This window comes from Oncorhynchus mykiss, chromosome 31 (assembly GCF_013265735.2).
Source record: "Oncorhynchus mykiss isolate Arlee chromosome 31, USDA_OmykA_1.1, whole genome shotgun sequence".
NCBI lineage: Eukaryota > Metazoa > Chordata > Actinopteri > Salmoniformes > Salmonidae > Oncorhynchus > Oncorhynchus mykiss.
Genome location: NC_050571.1, coordinates 39,655,407 through 39,661,406, shown reverse-complemented (window position 1 = coordinate 39,661,406; position 6,000 = coordinate 39,655,407).

Sequence of the window (6,000 nt, the reverse complement as noted above, 5' to 3'; positions counted from 1 at the left end):
TCACCAACTACTTCTCAGACAGAGTTCAGTGTGTCAAATCGGAGGGCCTGTTGTCCGGGCCTCTGGCTGTCTCTATGGGTGTGCTGCAGGGTTCAATCCTCGGGCCAACTCTCTTCTCTGTATACATCAAGGATGTCATTCTTGCTGCTGGTGATTCTCTGATCCACCTCTAGGCAGACAACACCATTCTGTATACTTCTGGCCCTTCACACTGTGTTAACTAACCTCCAGACGAGCTTCAATGCCATACAACTCTCCTTCCGTGGCCTCCAACTGCTCCTAAATGCAAGTAAAACTAAATGCATGCTCTTCAACCGATCGCTGCCCACATCCGCCCTCTTGTCCAGCATCACTACTCTGGACGGTTCTGACTTAGAATATGTGGACAACTACAAATACCTAGGTATCTAGTTAGACTGTAAACTCTACTTCCAGACTCACATTAAGCATCTCCAATCCAAAATTAAATCTAGAATTGGCTTCCTATTTCGTAACAAAGCATCCTTCACTCATGCTGCCAAACATACCCTCGTAAAACTGACTATCCTATCGATTCTCGACTTCGGCAATGTTATTTACAAAATAGCCTTCAACACTCTACTCAGAAAATTGGATGCAGTTTCACAGTGTCATCCGTTATGTCACCAAAGCCCCATATACTACCCACCACTGCGACCTGTATGCTCTCGTTGGCTGGCCCTCGCTTCATATTCGTCGCCAAACCCACTGGCTCCAGGTCATCTATAAGTCTTTGCTAGGTAAAGCCCTGCCTTATCTCAGGGCTTTACAAATTTGAATCTGCATATTTCTCCAAAGCTCAGTTGTACTGAGTCTGCACAACATTGCCAGGACCTAGGATCAAGGGAGACACTCAAGTTTTTTAATCCTATATCTCTTGACACATTGATGAAAATAGTCATGGCCTCTAAACCTTCAAGCTGCATACCGGACCCTATTCCAACTAAACTACTGAAAGTGCTGCTTCCTGTGCTCGGCCCTCCTATGTTGAACACAATAAACAGCTCCCTATCCACCGGATGTGTACCAAACTCACTAAAAGTGGCAGTAATGAAGCCTGTCTTGAAAAAGCCAAACCTTGACCCAGAAATATAAAAATCTATCAGCCTTTATCGAATCTCCCCTTCCTCTGAAAACATTTTGAAAAAGCTGTAGCACAGCAACTCACTGCCTTTCTGAAGACAAACATTGTATAATACATGCTCCATTCTGGTTTTAGACACCATCATAGCACTAAGACTGAACTCGTGAAGGTGGTCAATAATGGCATCAGACCAAGGCTCTGCATATGTCCTCGTGCTCCTAGACATTAGTGCTGCTATTGACATCATCAATCACCACATTCTTTTGGAGAGATTGGAAACCCAAATTGGTCTACAAGGACAAGTTCTGGCCTGGGTTAGATCTTATCTGTCGGAAAGATATCAGTTTGTCTCTGTTGTTGGTTTGTCCTCTGACAAATCAATTGTAAGTTTCAGTGTTCCTCAAGGTTCCGTTTTAGGACCACTATTGTTTTCGCTATATATTTAACCTCTTGGTGATGTCATTCGGAAACATAATGTTAACTTTTACTGCTATGCAGATGACACACAGCTGTACATTTCGATGAAACACGGTGAAGCCCCAAAATTACCCTCCCTGGAAGCCTGTGTTTCAGACATAAGGAAGTGGATGGCACATTTTCTACTTTTAAACTCGGACAAAACAGAGATGCTAGTTCTAGGTCCCAAGAAACAAAGAGATATTCTGTTAGATCTGACAATTAATCTTCATGGTTGTACAGTCGTCTCAAACAACTCTGTGAAAGACCTCGGCGTTACTATGGACCCTGATCTCACTTTTGACGAACATATCAAGAATATTTCAAGGACAGCTTTTTTCCATCATCGTAACATTGTAAAAGTAAGAAACTTTCTGTCCAATAATGATGCAGAGAAATTAATCTATGCTTTGTCACTTCTAGATTAGACTACTGCAATGCTCTACTTTCCGGCTACCCGGATAAAGCACTAAATAAACTTCAGTTATTGCTAAACACGGCTGCTAGAATCTTCACTAGAACCAAACAATTTGATCATATTACTCCAGTGCTAGCCTCTCTACACTGGCTTCCTGTTAAGGCTAGGGCTGATTTCAAGGTTTTACTGTAAAGCATTACATGGGCATGCTCCTACCTATCTCTCCCATTTGGTCCTGCTGTACATACCTACACGTACTCTACGGTCACAAGACGCAGGCCTCCTTATTGTCCCTAGAATTTCTAAGCAAACAGCTGGAGGCAGGGCTTTCTCCTACATAGCTCCATTTTTATGGAATGGTCTGCCTATCCATGTGAGAGATGCAGATTCAGTCTCGACCTTTAAGTCTTTATTGAAGACTCATCTCTTCAGTAGGTCAGTAGGGTGTAGTCTGGCGCAGGGGGGTGAAGGTGAATGGAAAGGCACTGGAGCAACGAACCGCCCTTGCTGTCTCTGCCTGGCCGGTTCCCCTTTCTTCACTGGGATTCCCTTTTACGGGGGCTGAGTCACTGGCTTACCGGTGCGTCAATTGAGTGGGTTGAGTCACTGACGTGATCTTTCTGTCTGGGTTGGCGCCCCCCTCGGGCTCGTGCCGTGGTGGAGATCTTCGTGGGCTCTACTCAGCCTTGTCTCAGGGTAGTAAGCTGGTGGTTTGAAGATATCCTTCTAGTGGAGTGGAGGCTGTGCTTTGGCAAAGTGTGTGGGGTTATTTCCTGCCTGGTTGGCCCTGTCCGGGGGTATCGTCGGGCCCCCCGACACAATTCCAATGGGAAGCAGTCCTCATGAGGTTAGGGAAGGAGGATACACTGGAAGATTATAATTGAAAAGATGGAACATGAATATAGGCAGAGGTGTCATGCCCATAGGGGGAACAGGGACAGGTTCCCCCTGAGATTTCTCCTGTTTACATACAAAGTAGTGAAGTCATCAAAACTACAAAATAACACATATGGAATCATGTAGTAACCAAACAACTGTAAAACAAACCAAAACATATTTTATACTTGAGATTCTTCAAAGTAGCCACCATTTGCACACAAGTTTGCACACTCTTCACTATTATTCTACAGTTTAGAAAATAGTCAAAATAAAGAAAAACCCTTGAATGAGTAGGTGTGTCCAAACTTTTGACTGGTACTGTATATATTAAATATTTTTGTTGTTGTTTCTCTGTAATACTACTAGCCACCTAGCAATTTGAAGTTGCCCAAACTCCCAACCGCATAACTAACTACCAAGTAGCCATTTCAGGCTATCACTGAAGTTAGAGTGGCTAGCTTGTTTTACCATCTTAGATGGCATGCCTGCTGGCAAGGTTGGTAGACTTGAGAAAAGTAAGCAATTACTAAATTTACTGAATAAGATTCACATTCCTTTCAATCTTTTACCCATATTTATTTGCAGAGATGCAGATTTAGCGTCTTAAAAATGTAGTGTCTTTAAAAAAAAGAATAACTACCAGTCAGGTACGACAACTCAAGAGGTACGCTTAGATATGCAGAAAAGTAAACATATATATATATATATATATATATATATATATATATTTACATAGATTTAATCATAACGATTATGCCTCTAGATTGCAGTAAAAAAATCTGTTTCAGGTATATGAAAAATTATCCAATTTACGGATAGGGGGCCTATCCCCCCTCAGGATCACCCTCCAGCCATTCTCATGTTACATACTTTGTGCCCCCTCAGATTTTTGGGGTGCATGATTTTCCTGAATATAGGCCTATAATTAGTTTTGAGATGTACAGTAGCCTGCCATACTGCTGTGGCACACTAAAATGGGCTCTCTCCTGTTCCTTTAGTCAGTTACCCTTTTCAGAACAGTTTATTGCACCAATAAAATGACTATATTAAGATAAAACTGATTAGAGTATGCTTTTTTGACTGTGCAGCCTACTAAGGTGTCCACTTTCAGATAAACAGATGCCAAACTGTCTTGAACCCCCCCCCCCCCCCCCCCCCAACATAGGTGTTCAATGTCCTCCCGAACTCTGACCCTGCCCCCCACCTCCAGAGGGTAGACACAAGATACTTTGGGACCACAACCTCTGCTGATCTCGAAGCACCCAGCATTGCCATGCACAATACGGTCCTTGTTGATTTCCAAGAATGTGGGGGGCCAGGGCCCCTCTGGACAGGTTTCATGTGGGAAGGCCTTTCATCAGGGCTACAGAACGCCTTCCTTCAGCGCATTCACAACACATTAGATCCGCACTGAGGGAGGCAAACCAGATCAGGTGAATGGAAAAACCCTTTGAATAGGGATATGAGTTCTATTTTAAATGTGGTCCCAGAGTAGCCAAACACAAGGGGTCAATGTTGAGCAACTACAATCACAATGTTTTCGCTTCACTGGTTCACATCAGGTAAATGTGGAGATTTTGTCAGCGCTTTCCTTTCCTTTGCTGCATTATGATCTGTCGATGGAAAAAAAGGAAATGCACAAAATGCCATGCTTATTAAATGGGATTATGTACAGTAGCTGGTTTCCTCCTAGGTGTTTGAGGGAGACCCTGCCAGAAGACTCCCATTGGGATGAGAAACAGTTCAGCCTTTGATCAGATACATGTACGTTCATCCTTTCAAGTTGTTTTAGACAACATTTCCATGCATCTTTATTCACCACGACTTAGCCTATGTTTCCTCACAATTATGCCTCATAAAGACGTCAACACATAGTTCTACATTCAATCAAAAACCACAAGGTGTGCTAGAGGTCTTCACGGTTCCACCCGACCCGGAATACACCCAGTATTTTCCCTAGGGTCCTGCATAGCCTATCGCCTATTTATTTTATGCTAATAAGGTGAATTTATTGACTTATAGAAGACATAGCCAACATACAAAGACCTATTAGTTAACCAGCAGAGCAACTTGGCTGATAAACCACATTTTTTGTCACTCGGGTCTGGTCTAGATCCTGACCCACTAGGGTATGGGTCAGGTCTAGTTATCGTTGCGTCCATTTGAGTTTGGGTCTGATTGATCCACAACCAAGGACAAACTTTTTGGACTCAAAAATACTGTGTGTGCGTGTATGAACAAAAACGTAAGGAATATGTTATGTTAATTTACATATACTGAACAAAAATATAAAACACAACATGTAAAGTGTTGGTCCCATGTTTCATAAGCTGAAATAAAAGATCCCAGAAATGTATCATTTGCACAAAAATCTTATTTCTCTCAAATGTTTTGTACAAATTTGTTTACATCCCTGTTAGTGAGCATTTCTCCTTTGTCAAGATAATTCATCCACCTGACAGGTGTGGCATCTGAAGAAACTGATTAAACAGCATGATCATTACTCAGGTGCACCTTGTGCTGTGGACAATAAAAGGCCAATCTAAAATGTGCAGTTTTGTCAAAACACAATGCCACAGATGTTTCACGATTTGAGGGAGCATGCAATTGGCATGCTGACTGCAGGAATGTCCACCAGAGCTGTTGGCAGAGAACATGTTCATTTCTCTACCATAACCTGCCTCCTATGCTGTTTTACAGAATTTGGCAGTATTCTAATTGGCCTCACAACTGCAGATCACGTGTAACCACAACAGCCCATGACCTCCACATCCAGCTTCTTCACCATCCAGCTTGTCCGTAATGAAGCTCTTTTGTGGGGAAAACTAATTCGGATTGGCTGGGCCTGGCTCCCATGTGGGTGGGTATGCCCTCCCAGGCGGCCCACCCATAGCTGCGCCCCTGCCAAATCATGTCAAATCCATAGATTAGGGCCTAATGAATTTATTTAAATGGACTGATTTCCTTATATGAACTGTAACTTGTTGAAACTGTTACGTTCATATTTTTGTTCAGTATATATGGTTAGGGTAGGAGTTACGTGAACGTTAGTTGTTAAAACACAACCCGTAGAGTGAGCCTGTACATTTAATGCTTCGTGTCACTGGACAGGCTCCAGCCAGACTACTTCTAACAGGGAACGGCT